General features: G+C 43.5%; 1 long non-coding RNA gene across 1 annotated transcript in view; it reads right to left on the bottom strand.

Moving 5' to 3' along the window:
* The window catches only part of LOC307199864, a 91,723-nt gene extending 77,663 nt beyond the window's left edge, over positions 1-14,060 (bottom strand). Inside the window, exon 1 of the long non-coding RNA XR_013832249.1 lies at positions 13,963-14,060. This is a non-coding gene — a long non-coding RNA (uncharacterized lncRNA). The remainder of the gene's footprint in view (positions 1-13,962) is intronic.
* Between the last annotated feature and the right edge of the window lie 644 nt (positions 14,061-14,704).

Raw genomic sequence — 14,704 nt, 5'->3', positions numbered from 1 at the left:
CAAGGGCAAACAGCCCGGCAGTCCAACATGTCAGGAAACACAGTCCAGGTTCAAAACAGCAAGTCCAACAGTCAGGCCAGGTTCCTGCCTCTGAATCCAGTCCAGGGTCAGGGAACCTGGAGCTCAGTCCTGAAAAGCACAGTCTAAGCCACAAACTGAGCAAACCCAGCACCTCAGCTCTGCTTCCCTTCTGTACTTTGCATGCTGATTGTAACATCTGGGCTTGACGAGGCAAGTGACCCTCACCTGTTCCAAGCCTCCTCCAGAGGAGGAATCACACACCTCCTCCGGGAGCTAGCGAGCCCCACCTGGCCAGCTAGGGAGCTGACTCAGCCTGACTCAGCCTCCTAGAGTGCCCTTCCTGCTGCTTCCTACACCTCAGAGCCTGCCACATTCATGGAGACAGGGGACCCTCTGGCTCTGAGTCCTGCTCCTCGGGTTCCTGTGAACAGTCCCCCATCCCCTTGCCCTTCTCTGTTGCCCTGTGAGTACTTTCTACACCCCCCAACCTTTCCTTCTCCACCCCCTGCTTGCCCTGGTGTGTACCAGTCATGGCTACACCCCTCACTGGGATTTTCTCCTCCCCATTGTCCTGCCAGTTCATGACAGGCAGACGCTCTATGTCCCTTCCCCCTGTTGCTTTATGGAAACTTTGGCTTTATTACCTGTTGACTTCAAATCATGGGCGTAGCCAAGATTCTTGTTAGGGGGGACAGGCCTTTTGTTTGGGGGGGCAGAACCTCAGTTTGCTATGTCTTTTTATTGATTTGTATTGATTGGGGGGACAGCTGCCACTCCCTGTCCCCCCTGTTGACTATGCCCATGCTTCAAATCAAACCTTTCAACTTGTATCATTTGAGATAATTATTTTTTTTTAAGAACAGGGTGAGATTGTTGCTTACCACTCAGCTTTATGTGTGACTTAGATGCCAACAGGCCCACCTTGCCGACATCTCGATTGCCACTTGCCTGAAGCACTTTGTGGTAACATGACCACATACATGGAGACAGAGGTCAGACTGAAACCTGACCTGAGGCATAGATCTGTCTGCTTCTTCCCTTGCTGTGAGTTTTCGTGTCTTTCCTTTCTCCTGTACGGGCTCGTTCGTTCGTGCTACACTTGTTCTTTGCTTTGTATTGATGGGACTTTCAAAACCCAAAACCGCCATAAAGGCAGGAAATGCAAAGTGTGGTCACTTTCTGAAATCTATTATAAAAGAAAATGGCTTGCTCTCCTTTGTGTAACATGAGGTTTTAGTTATTGATTGAGAATATGCATCCCCATCCCAGGAAAAATTTTATATGTTTTGACTCTACGCAGAGAAAGAAAGAGCGAGAGAGAAATGACAGGGTTTTGTTTTACCCTCATCAGTCATTTGCTATCAAGAAGCAGTAACTATTTTATTTATCTAAAAAATAGATATTCAAGGCAGATAACATTCCCCCCCATAAAGAAATTATTATTAATTAGTAGTAGTTGTTACTTACTTATATCCCGCCCATCTGACTGGGTTGCCCCACTTAAATCCAATGAACACTTCTGCTTCATTATATGTAAAAATGCAACATATAATCCACCATAATTGCATGTCCTGAATTTGTCAGGATTCCACCCCAAGGTAGCAAGCCTGGAAGTGTCCACAGCAAATGTCATCTGAACTATTGCTCACCATATTGAAGTCTTTGCACCTTAAAATCACAAAGTTGTAGAGTTCAAAGGGACTCTGAGGATCATCTAGTCCAGAGCTTTCCAAACTTTTCAAGTTGGTGACACACTTTTTGGACAAGCATCATTTCATGATACAGTAATACAGTTTGACTAGCCAACCAGAGGTTAAACTAACCCTTTTCCAGCCCCTGGGGAGGAGTATGGGGAATGTTTGTTTGACATAAAGGTAAAGGGACCCCTGACCATTAGGTCCAGTCGTGGCCGACTCTGGGGCTGCAGCACTCATCTCGCTCTGTAGGCCAAGGGAGCCGGCGTACAACTTCTGGGTCATGTGGCCAGCATGACTAAGCCGCTTCTGGCGAACCAGAGCAGCACACAGAAACGCCAGGATCACACCCTAAATGCAGCTAGACTGCACCCCTCAGTCCTGATAAGCCAGTGTCAGAGTCTTGTTACCGGATTGGCCTGACAATGGATTCAGAGGTAGCAATATTTGGATTATTGATCACCAGCAGCCCTCTGGACTGTTGACATAATAATAATAGTAATAGTAATAATAATAATTTTATTTGCACCCTGCCCATCTGACTAGGTTGCGTCAGAGCAATGAGCAGAATCCCATAATGATCGTATTATACATGTGTTATTAAAGGACATGTTCCACCAGCAGTGTCCCTAATGCAAGTCCCATTGAATTGAATGGGTGTTCTTTCCAGGAACTGAAGGCTCTTCTGGAATGTGCACTTACTTACTGGCTTCCTGAGTAACCCAAAACGGTTTTGCGTTTCAGCTTAAAATAAGTTGCAAACTGTCAATAGCTAAAGGAATGTGTGTGTGTATGTGTGCGTGTGTAATATAATATATCGGGGTGATGAGAGCATTAGCATCACTGCATATATAAATCTAAAATATGGGTGTTAAAATGTCGTCTTTGAGTGGGAGAATTTGTATAAGACTTTTTCCATTGACATCATAATGGCTCAGAAGTCAGAGGAAGTACAGGAGACACTAATCCATTATACTATCAATGGAAGGGTATGAAATGCTGCAATTGGCAGGGCTGAATGGAAGTTGAGAAGTCACTTTATGCAAGTGTGAGATACATTCATTGACATGTATGGGATACTTCTAGAGATGGCCTTGAGCCAATGTCATTGTTCCTTTATGCCTTTGGCAAGGGAAGAATCTATGGAAGGGTAATAAAAAGTGCATGTGTCGTAGTTATGCAATGCCTTGGCTGTCTCTCAAGATTTTTGTTTTTAATTACTGGTGGCTGAGTCCTGGAAACACTTAGGCAGACAAGCAACTTGGCTCTCAAGCGTCATCCTAGTGAACCGAAATGTGCTACTCATTTGAGCACAGCTACTTCTGTACACAAGGGGCTACAGGGTCAAATCCAGAGGCACGAAGCCACAGTAGGATACACTGCATTAAATGAATGTAAAAATGAAAAACGGAGAGGGAGCAGAGAGAAAGGAAGATTGGGGGGGGGGGGAGAGATAAAGGATAAAATATGCAGCTGATACTTTTTTTTTTATTATTTGTAACTGCTGCTAGTCACAAAATTCACATTTGGCTGTTCCACAATTAAACAATCCAAATTACACCATAAGGGAAAAATCCATTTTGGCTGGCAATCCGTACGTTATCTCTTGGTTTAAGCAGTTTCAGTTTGAAAGGAGAAATTTCAGGGGTGTTTAAAAGGGGAGGGTGGAAATTCTATGGCAGACCAAATGTATTATTAGAACACCTATATCCAACCAGAGCTCGAGGTGGCAAACACAATTCTCCCTATCCCCATTTTATATATATAGTGACTGCTCCAAGGTCATCCTGTGAGTTTCATGATGGCTGAGTGGGGATTTGAACCCACTCCCAGGTCCCAGTCTAGTGCTCTAACCATTAGACCACACTGGATCTCTACAAGACTCTCTAAGTCCTGTCTAAAGTTCCTGACTGATACCATTGGGGATCTCTTGAAGAAGCTTTACTCTGTTGCGTGTGAACAAGATGTACTCTTTGTATTGATAAATGCTTTTTAATCTCTATTTTCTGCTTCAGAATTAACAGGCTTTCTGTTTCTTTTGATTACAGTTCAGTTTTCTTTTGTTGGATGATGCCAGATGCAACAAAATATAGTTGTAAGGAGTAGAATTCCCCCAAGACCTTGCGTTGGCATGATAATAGCTTGGCAATTAAAGGGAGGACAATCCCTTTATAATATTAATGGAACTTAAGTCAGCACTACAGGCTGGCTCCAGAAGCTATGTATTGTCTTGTCAATGAGGCAAGATATCTTAGTGGACTATATCTGGCTTTTCAATACAATTGATATTGTCCTTCTGGAAATTACATCTATTTGGGTAATTAAAATCACAACCAGTTTTTCTACCATGCTCAAGATTAAGGAAGTTGTTTAAAAGAAGCTGTGTGGCTCTTGTTGAGATATCACTGACCTGCAGGTAGCTGACATTAGGGGGTTTTCTACCAAAAAGAATTTTTTTTAAGGGATTAAAGTCTAATGATAATAACACAGGGGATTTCTAGGCTTCACGGTGTTTTACATTCATTGTCCCAGCAAACCTTCAAAAGCCTTCTAAGGCAGGACAGAATGCTTAGCGTATTCAGTCATTCTTAAATCTACATTATTAGTGACTTCATTGGGAGCAACATGGTTTAATTTCTTATTTATTTATTACATCTATATCCCTACTTTCTCCCAAGGAGTCATGCATGGTTCTCCCGCTTCCCATTTCATTTCATCCTCCCAACAACCCTGTGAGGTAGGTTAGGCTAAGAGGCCATGTGATTGGCATTATGTCACCCAGTGAGCTTCATGGCTGAATGGGGATCTGAACCCATGTCTCCCAGGTGCTGGTCCAGCATTCTAATGACTACAACCACACTGGCATTCTCTGTGAATATTATAACTCAGAATTGGCAAGGGACAGTCATTTGATTACAATAAAGAGATCTATTGTTTCCATTTCAAATGTCTTGTTTCTTTAGAATATGAATCACTGGCTAGGACTTCTCACAAAAAAATTAAGTGCTGAATAAATAAAACATAATGGGTTAAACATTGGAATACCTAGATTGTTGTCCAGCCCAAGCAATGCACATGGCAGAAAGTTCATTCTTGATTGTCAAAGATAACACTTACAGTAGCTTCTACAGCTCTGAATACCTACACACACCAAACTTAACGGGTAGGCAGCTAAAATGTAATTCTAAGCACGATTGGCTCACCAGTGGCATGGTACAAAGGTGAGATTCAGGGTCATAAGATGGTTATGTAAACTGGTCTCCAGTTACCAATTCATTCAATAAATTTCAGATTATGACTTTGGCTACTTGTGGAAAGCACATCTATGGAACATGACTTTGTTTCTGCTTTCTTCTTCTTCTTAGTTTTGACATCCTTCAAATAGCCTGATTAGGAAACTAGTGCAAGGCCTTTGCACACAAAATTCAAAGCAAGGTGTGTCATCTCGAGCTGCAGGCAAGCTGGTGCTCCCTGTTGTCTTCCATAAGGAGAAAATACTTGATATGCGCAGAATTGCCTTTTTCTGTTCAAAGCCCACTGATGCAAATGCAAGAGCACTTGACGCGGAACCGTGTAACCAGGAAGCCACTGGACTGCAGTCAAGATGTCCCATCCCAATTAACTGTACAGATACAGTTCAGAACTCTGTTGCCATCCTCTGTGCCAGGAGTAAACAGGAGCAAAGCTGTTGCCAATGGGATCGTTTGAGCCAGAAATCTTTTGGGACAGCCCAAGTGATGTTGAAGAGCTAATCAGACCTGACAAACCAACGAAGCTGCCAAACTTACAGAAATGGCATCATTATTACCTTTGGTTTCAAAATGATTAGGTGTGGGGAAAGCACCTGATTTAATGAGGAACTCAAAGGCCTGCTATGACTATCTTATAGATGACCTTTTGAATTCTGCATTAAATGGGCACACTGAGTTGTACTTGGAATGTGGAATTGCTTACCTTACAGAAGGCATGTCACATATCTGTATCATTGTATATGGAATACACATCATGCCATATAAATAGGCCTGAGGCATGACTAGGATCTTTGCCACAGATGCAATTAAAGACCGTATTTGTAGCTTGGAAAAGAAGTGCTTGAAAGCTATTTTATTAGCCACTGCACTGCACTTGCTGGCACGAATCAAAGGGCAGTGTGTCTTTCTTCACCACTGTTGGATTTTCAAACAGGAACGCTAGAAAGTAAACTTCCTATCAAAAACGAGACACAGTGTAAACAAGAACAAATGTAAGCAGCTGAATAAGGGAAGCTTCTGATTCTGTTGCAATGCCTAGGGATGTTATCGTTCCACAAGTGACTTGAGCCGATATAGTCACAGGGCAAACTGACACGTGGGTTCTGCTGTTGATTTTTGGTTGCTCTCCTTCTATAAAAAAAAATGATTACCAGACAGCAAGGCATATATCAGGGGTGGCTAACACATGGTCTTCCAGATGTTGTGGAATTACAACTCCCATCAGTCCCCAACAGCATGGCCAATTACCAAGAATGATAAGAGTTGTTGTTCAACTACACCTACAGTGCGGAGGTATCAGTCAGAGGGCTTTCGCAAGACCTGAAACTTGATATTCTCTAACTTGAGAATGAGGAACTTGTGGCGCTATGGGTATTGTCTGACTCCAGCTGCCATCATCTCTAGCCGGTGCAGCAGAGGGCCAGAGATAACGAGAGCTGTTGTGAATCAATGTCCGAAGGGCCACAGACATTGAAATCACTGGATAAGCATGCGAAACCCAACTGGGATGCAGTTCACTCAATGTATGTGCTACTTCGCTGGAGACCTCTCTCCCACTCTTCCCAAGGGGAAGGCCACTTTGGGAACTGAGTCTAGAAGCTGTTTTTAATTCTAGGCTGTAGGTAGCTTTTCACCAAAATGGTTCCAAAAGGGTTCAGAGAGCAGGTTCCAGCAAACATTGGATAAGAAGCAAACAAATCAAACAAACAAATTGTTCAAACAAATCAAACGCTAGCCAGTGTGGTCACCCCTGGATGTTGCTGGACCACAACTCCCATCACTCCTGACCATTGGTCATGTTGGATGGGATGGATGTGAGTTGGAGTCCAAGAACATGACTATGACAGGTCTGCTGGAGTGGATGGTTTACTATGAAATGGGATGGATGAATTATGGACTCTCTGAAAGACAAAGGGAATTTATTTTGGGTATATAAAACCCCAGAATCTCAATGGGGTTCTTTCATGAGCTTTATCTGATACTTTTTTTTTTTGCAGCTTTGTACTTTTAAATCGAATGCTTCAGCATAACGACGGAGACTTCTTTTATGATTATTTCATTATTTATAAAGCACCCCAGCTATTAAGACGGCGCTGTCCAGATATAAAAATAGCGGTTAGGAATCTTGACTGAAGAGAGAGAGGGAAATCAAAACCAGTTGAGAGGCGGGGAGGGAAGTCAACTGTTATAGGGCTAAGCTTGTTATCATCCCCGCCATTCTTGAGGTTTTATTGGTTTCCTTTTTGGCAGTTTGTACAGACAAGTGCAGGCTTAAATAGCTGCGGAAGCTGAACTCCTTCTCACCCTTATAGTACTTCCAGAAGTAAGGCACAGTTGCAGCCCATAAAGGGGCTACATCATGAATTGACTTTCCCTTTGACTCTTTGGATCAATTCTTGAAGGTCTGAGACTAATTGTCAAAAGAATAGGACTTTTTAAAAGCAGTTCACAGGAATAGGTGAAAAGCAAGTGTTGGTGCATTATTTGCTAACAGAAGCGGCAGATACATTTGTTTCTAACGAGTGCATCATGCCAGCTATATAGCCCATGTATTTATGATGTTTCTGTGCCTTCTATTTGGTTGTTATCCCGCTTCCTTATTCCAAAGGATCCCCAAGGTGGCTTGCATAAAAAGCCATTTCCAGGTCTTGTGGGTAAAATCAACATGCACGAGGAGGGACAGGGATGTGGCGAGTGGCTTGCTCCCCCACCCCATGGCATAGTGGATCATGTGTAATGCCATGAGTCAGAGGTGGTTAAGAGCAGCATGAAAGGAGCTTCATTTTTAAATTTTTGGATCTGATATGCACATCCAGGCATTACTCTCCTGTGTGAAAATGGTATGCAAGGGGGCAGTGGAGCCACACCCAATTGGCCTGTGGTCTTTTTTTCAACTGGAACTCACAGAAACTCAGTTCCGGCATCTCTCAGGTGGGTACCATTGCCATTCTAAGAGGACAAGGGAGGTGTTCATGGTAAATTCCAGCACCTTTTTTTAAGAAAAACAGCACTGCCGAACACCATGCCTGCTGAGCAGCTCCTTCTCCTGGCATCCATGCCTACAGTGTGCACACCTGTAGGCTGTATGGGGCTGATGGGAACTGTAGTCTAAAACATCTGTAGGGCCCCAGATTCAGGAAGAAGGTTGTCCGAAACCACCCCCTGGTACTTCCGCCTGCCCTCTTTTCTTCCGCACAGGAACCATTGTTTGTAGCAGCAAGGCACTCTTGCATGACTTTGGAAGTAGGAATGGTAAGTGCTTCTAATACAGAAGCCTAGGATATTGTGGTAAGCACTGTGAAACAATATAATTGCTCTTGAGTGCTCATTTCCATTGAATCAGCAGTGACTTTCAATCTCCAGCAAAGAGACAGTATTGATTTTTGGTCTCTGCAAGAGTCAAGAAGATGAGGAAACTCATGCTTGCAAACGCCAAGTTACTGTACTCTGTTATTTTACTCAAGTTCTTGGTGCGCAGATATCGAGAAAGCTACCGATGTGACGTGACAAGTGCACCAAAAATGGAAAAAAAAACAAACTTTGGCTAATGAAGGAGCTATCGTTCAGCCTGGGCCACATCTGATCTGATCAAGCACTCTCTGCCAGTGCAAGGAGATTGCAGATTAATTTACTTTTCCATGCAATGAATCCAGCTATTTTATTAGGGGAAATCAAAGCTTTATGTTTGGAAATACTAAGAAAAAGAAGGCGAAGGTGTGGGGTGGGGCGGGGGGAGCAAGGGCGAGAAAACGACATGACTTTTCTTTCTGAAACTCAACTTTTTAAATATATATATTTGAAATGTTGGATAACAGGTGCTGCTAAGAACTTTACTGATTTAGAATGACGAAGGAGAAGTGGATTGGCAGCGGCAGAAATCTTGTATGTACCGCCTGCCACGTATCTACCTCACTCTTTGAAATGTAGACGGTGTTCTCAGCTTGTTTGTACACCATGTTCTAATGCTCAGTGTGTGTCCTGGCACAATTCTAATAAAAGAACGAAAGGGGGAAATGTGATTTGCTGAAAAGCAGGAGGCATCCCCCCCCGCCCCCACACCTTCCCCCAGAAGTTGTGAGAAAAGAGTGAGAGGAAAGCGGATGCAACTGGTAGCCACCATTATAGTTTCAAATGTTAGAAGGGATGTCCATATTCAGATTCCAGATGAGTAATCACATTGCTCTGCTGCAGAAAAAGACAAGAGGAGATCTAGTGGCTTCTCAAAGTGTGTGTTTTGGACTACAATTCCCATTAGCCCCAGCCAACGAAGACTGACTACGAAGACTAACATTGTAAGATAACTTTTATGGGAATAAGCTGATTTTTCTCCTGATAACAGTGTACAAAGGTGTGGTATAGAATTGCTCTAATTAAACCTGTCTAATGGAGCAATCCTAACTACAGAAAGCCGGCATAAATGAACCCTATTCTAAATTCTCGTTCTGGAGGAATCAGATTGGCAAGTATTCAAACTGCCTTTCAGCTTAGTCACGTGTCTGAGCAACCCAGTGGAATTAATCAATATATTAATCATTGTATTAATTTAATACATAATATTAATTTAATAAATAATATTCTATTAATAAATAACAACAACAACAACAAATAATAGTTGTAGTCTAACAATGTCCAGAGAATGCCAATGCCAGCCTTTCCTATGCTAGGGCCTGCATTGAAATTTTATTCCTGTAATTTTTCTGGAGTGTTGCAGTTTCTGAAGTGTGTGTTTTTCTTCCTTCCCTCCTGACCCAGGACTTTGGGGTGGGGGGTGGGGACTCTAGTGGTGGTAGCAATTGCGGTGAAAGAATTCAGAAAAGAAGCATCCGTACGTGCAAAATAATTATTATATGGATTGGTTACCCCGCTGGAATGAAGAGGGGAGCTGAACCAGTTAAGGGAGCATCTGCAGCACCTGTATCTGAAATCTGGGCATCAGAAGCATCCTGCTGGATGAGAGCGAAGGACCATCTAGTCCTGCATCTTCCTTCCTCTGAGATGCTTCTGGGAAGGTTACAAGCAGAGCATGAGAGCACTAGCTCTCTCCCACTGGTCCTTCCCAGCAATTGGGATTCAGTGGCAATCTATGCAAACTGACTGCAAATATTCTCTACAGGTTTTAGAACGTTGCAATGTGCAAACACGGCAGCAGCCCCCAAACCTAGGTGTCTGTGAAGCTGAAACTTCACCTTGAGACCATTGCTCTTATTGGGAACATTTATTTCTTTCCTTTAATTCTCTTTCTCAATCAAGATTCGATTTCGAAACACATGCAAACAAACGTCAAGCCCTTGTTTTCTCACTTCTTCCATTCCCGTTCTGAAATTGGGCCAAATTGTAAATTTCCATTCAGAGTGACTGCCATTTGCAGATTACCTTTATAACTAACAGACACACACACACTTCCTAAATTAGTGGAAGTCTCATAGTTCTTTGTATGGCGTTTTGAAACCAGCTGCCTTTGTAGACTTCCCTAATCCAGAAAATAAAAACTCAGTCAATTGCCAGTAGCTTGACCACAGTCATTCAACACTACTGACCTCCCAGATGGATTACTTTAATTTGCTCTTAGTGGGGCGGCCCTTGAGGTCTGTCCAGAAACTGGAGAAATGAGGAGAGGTAGAATATAATTTCTATAAATAAATAATGGTGGGGGGGACACCAGCAAATTAGTACTAACCCCTAAAACAGAGAGAAAAACCTACTATCAACAGTAGGGGCTTTACGTTAATATATTTCCCCTTTGACTCATTTATTTATAAAAGTGTTTATTGGGCACAGCCTAACCAAGGCAACTCACAATATCATAACCAATAACAGTAACAACAGCAGTGCAGCGACAAAACTATGGCAGCAATATGACCAATTATTTAGAACTTTTGTTGGAAGTCTTTCTCAAATGATATATTTTATATGTATGTAGAATGTAGAAGGAGGAGGGGGAGTGCATTAACCTGAACACAAACTCCCACTGGGAATCAGCTGCGACCCGGGTGCCAGGATGAAGTGCCTTCGCAGAAATGAGCAAGGACTGGATTTGCAGGAGTTTTGACTGCACCCGTCCGTGCTTCTGACCATCTTGACAGCTGCCGGCAGGAACATGCTCAGAGAAGAGCTGCGGTGTGCCTACTGCCCAGCTAGGTCCCACCCTTATGCCCTTGAAAGTGGGAGGAGGAACTGGTGCTACTGGTGAAATGCTTCCCCTTCTTTTCTGCAAATGCAAAGCAGCAGGTGAGCAAGCAGCAGAACCAGGCAGTGACTGCAGGCCAGAACCATAGCTACAGGGGGGCTAGCCAGTTGGTTTGTTTTTTGGCCCGGGTGAAGTCTCCAGGGGCGCCATTGAGGCTCCCAGCCTCTGTGTGTGTAAACAAATGCACATGTGTGTGTGTGTGTGTGTGCGCGCGCGCACGCGCCAGGCTGGGTCTTTGACCCTAGTGAAAAAAAGGCCTAGCTTCATGCCTGCAGATGACTATCAACCTGCTCACTGGGAAGAGCTACCAGAGTCAGTTCCATGGTTTTTTTTTGGGGGGGGGGCCCTCAAACAATAGACTAGACCCGTGGTGGGTCGTGTGTGTGTGTGTGTGTGTGTGTGTGTGTGTGTGTGTGTGTGTGTATAGTGGTACCTCTGGTTACGAACTTAATTCGTTCCAGAGGTCCGTTCTTAACCTGAAATCTGAGGTACCACTTTAGCTAATGGGGCCTCCCGCTGCCGCCACGCAATTTCTGTTCCCATCCTGAGGTAAAGTTCTTAACCCAAGGTATTACTTCCGGGTTAGCAGAGTCTGTAACCTGAAGTGTTTGTAACTCAAGGTGTTTGTAACCTGAGGTACCACTGTATATATATATATTACAAAATTTGATGTCAATCTCAAAGTTTATTTGTTGTCACAACTATCCTGGTCATTTCAACAAAAAAGGAAATAAAAGTATTCTATGCACACTGTGCAGAATTGCATAGATACATTGTTAAAATACAGCACATCATATAAAATACAGTATACTATATAATTTGATATAAATGGAAATACAGGTGACCTCTCCATAGTGGAGAAGTCTGTGACCAAGTGACCTGTGTACCTGCAAATTCTGCTCCAAGCTGCTTCCTGCTCTCCCTTCTTATGACTTTAAGCAGGACTTAAATCCGGCCTCCCTTCATGCAGAGGACTGTAAAGTAGGAAGATAAGGCCACTTTTTGAACAGTTCAACTCATGAAGGACCAGCAGGGGAAGCAGATCACCTGAATATACACTCAGTAGGGGAGGGGATGCACCCTAGGATGTGGGGGGGGGGGTTGTGGGGGGCGGAATGCGAATTTGAAAAAAATAAATCCAGAAAGTTTCCCTTTATGCAAATTAAGCTGATTTCCTTAGGGCGCTTTGCATCGGGAAATTTCCCGATGCCCTAGAGGGTGATCTAATTTAGCATGTTTGCCTTACTTGTATTCAGCCAACAAAACATAACGAAAGTCAAAACTGTCAAGCTTGCCTAATGCTATATTTGCAGAGTTGACATCCCTTCGTTGTTACTAATGAACTTACGAAACATTGAGTTTCCCGTGGGAAAAATATAAAACACTGGAAAACTTTCCACCTTGCTTCACTGGGTGCACCCAGTGCTTGGGCTGGTGGAGAGGGGAGATGTGAAACACACCATGCTGTTTCCACCTTAACACCCGTTTTGTTTCTGTGTACATGTGGTCCTAGTGGACCCCTCGCACACTACTGTCACCATGCAAATCCAGATTTCAGGCATTTGGGATCTACTTGGTCCCACCCCCACCCCACCCCCAAGATTAATCAATCTTAGCCAACCCACAAAACAGTGGCTTAAACTGGTGGAATTACATTAAGGTACACATGCTCAAGCCTAGGGATTTTCAGTCAGTACCAAAACCAAGCCACACAAGTCCTTTCACATAAAAAACTACTCCTCGTTTCTCCCAAAGCAGTCATTTTTCAGCAGTATAATTGTAGGGAGAACACTCTTTTTAGTTGCTGCTATTGTGAAGCTACAGTGGTGCCTCGCAAGATGAAATTAATCCGTTCCGCGAGTCTCTTCATCTAGCGGTTTTTTCGTCTTGCGAAGCAAGCCCATTGACGGCTTAGCGCTATTAGTGCTATTAGCGGCTTTTAGCAGCCTTTATCGGCTTAGCGGATAAGCTGATAAGTGGCTTAGCGGCTTAGAAAAAGGGGGGGAAGGAAAAAAAACCCGCAGGAACTCGCAAGACATTTTCGTCTTGCGAAGCAAGCCCATAGGAAATTCGTTTTGCGAAGCACCTCCAAAACGGAAAACCCTTTCGTCTTGCGGGTTTTCCATCTTGCGAGGCATTCGTCTTGCGGGGCACCACTGTACTACCGGTAAGTCAGAAACTTTTGCTGATCTTGTACAAATCACCCAGAGTAGACCCCTTTTAAAGACACTTACGAGGCCAGGGGCCAGAACGTTCTTTTGAGCCCACCATATTCCAGTTCTCTTTTATATTTCATTCATTTTTATGAATTGGTTCCTGCGAAACATCTCAAAGTGATGTAGCAATATGTACTAACTGCACTGCACTGCATGTCAATGTCATTTTTTTCTTACCTGGAAGCCCCCCCCCCCCCCATAAATTCATATAATCATTTACTTTAAGATCTATATTTGATATAAGAAGCAGTACGTTAGGATTCCTGATCTTGAAAACTTACAAGGGTTTCACCTGCACTGTATTCAGGGGTGTATCCAGAAAATTTCACTTTGCAATTATACACATAATAATTTGTGTGCATATTGCTATAATACACCTGGGCATTTTCTCTCTCTGTGTGTGCATGTGCGCATGTATGCTTTGTTGCTTGGAGTAACACTCCATGACCTTCAGAAGCCTACAATGAGTTGCAGAAAATCTGGGCATCTGAAAACGCTAATGCCGAAAACATGGGCACACACACAAACAAAAGGCGGGACTAAAATAAAATAGGGAAAGAAGCTGTGGACAGAAAGAAAGATGGTTTACTCACTTGCATGCATACCCACCAGTCATAAATCTTTCTCCTTTATATCTTCGGGGCAACTGAGTGTGTGCCCCACAGCACAGCTGCCTCTTTTGGGGCACTGCTGCTGGCAGTAAGCATTGCCCCGTCTCTTCCTCTCCAACTGGGCCAATCAAAAGGAGAGGGCGGGGACTAAGCAGCAGGGCTGCCTCTAGAATCAAAAGGAGGGAAAAGGAAGGCCCACCCACATTCCTTTCCAAGTGTGCAGGAAAGCAGATGGAATCTTCTGCAGCCAGCCAGCTGCTTTCTTCTTGCAAAGCAGTTCACACCCTTAGTTGGTAGCGCATGAGACGCTTAATTTCAGGGTTGTGGGTTCGGGACCCATGTCCCGACCCATGCATTGCAGAGGGTTGGACTAGATGACCCTCATGGTCCCTTCCAACTTTGCAGTTCTGTGATTCTGGTGTGGCCAGCAGCTGAGGCCAAGAGGCTTTCTCTCTCCGTGGCCAGTGCTCCCCATTGCTATTAAAAAGGGCCTGTCCCAAAGATCTACCAGTACACATTTTGACGTCACCAGAAACGTTTACATGTGGTGGTGAAAAAATTGCATAAAAGTTATTGATGATATTTTTTTAAAAAATGAAATGGATACACTTCTTGATCAGCAAAAAACCTCTAAGCAGTTCGCATAAGAAGAATATAAAATACTGATGAAAAATAACAAATGAAAGCAAACTTTGGAAACAAGTAGGCGTAATAGAGATAAGAT

Source organism: Podarcis cretensis (genome assembly GCF_951804945.1).
Source record: "Podarcis cretensis genome assembly, chromosome: 12".
Taxonomy (NCBI): domain Eukaryota; kingdom Metazoa; phylum Chordata; class Lepidosauria; order Squamata; family Lacertidae; genus Podarcis; species Podarcis cretensis.
The sequence above is the reverse complement of the archived record's forward strand: the minus strand, read 5'-3'. Positions and strand labels throughout refer to the sequence as shown.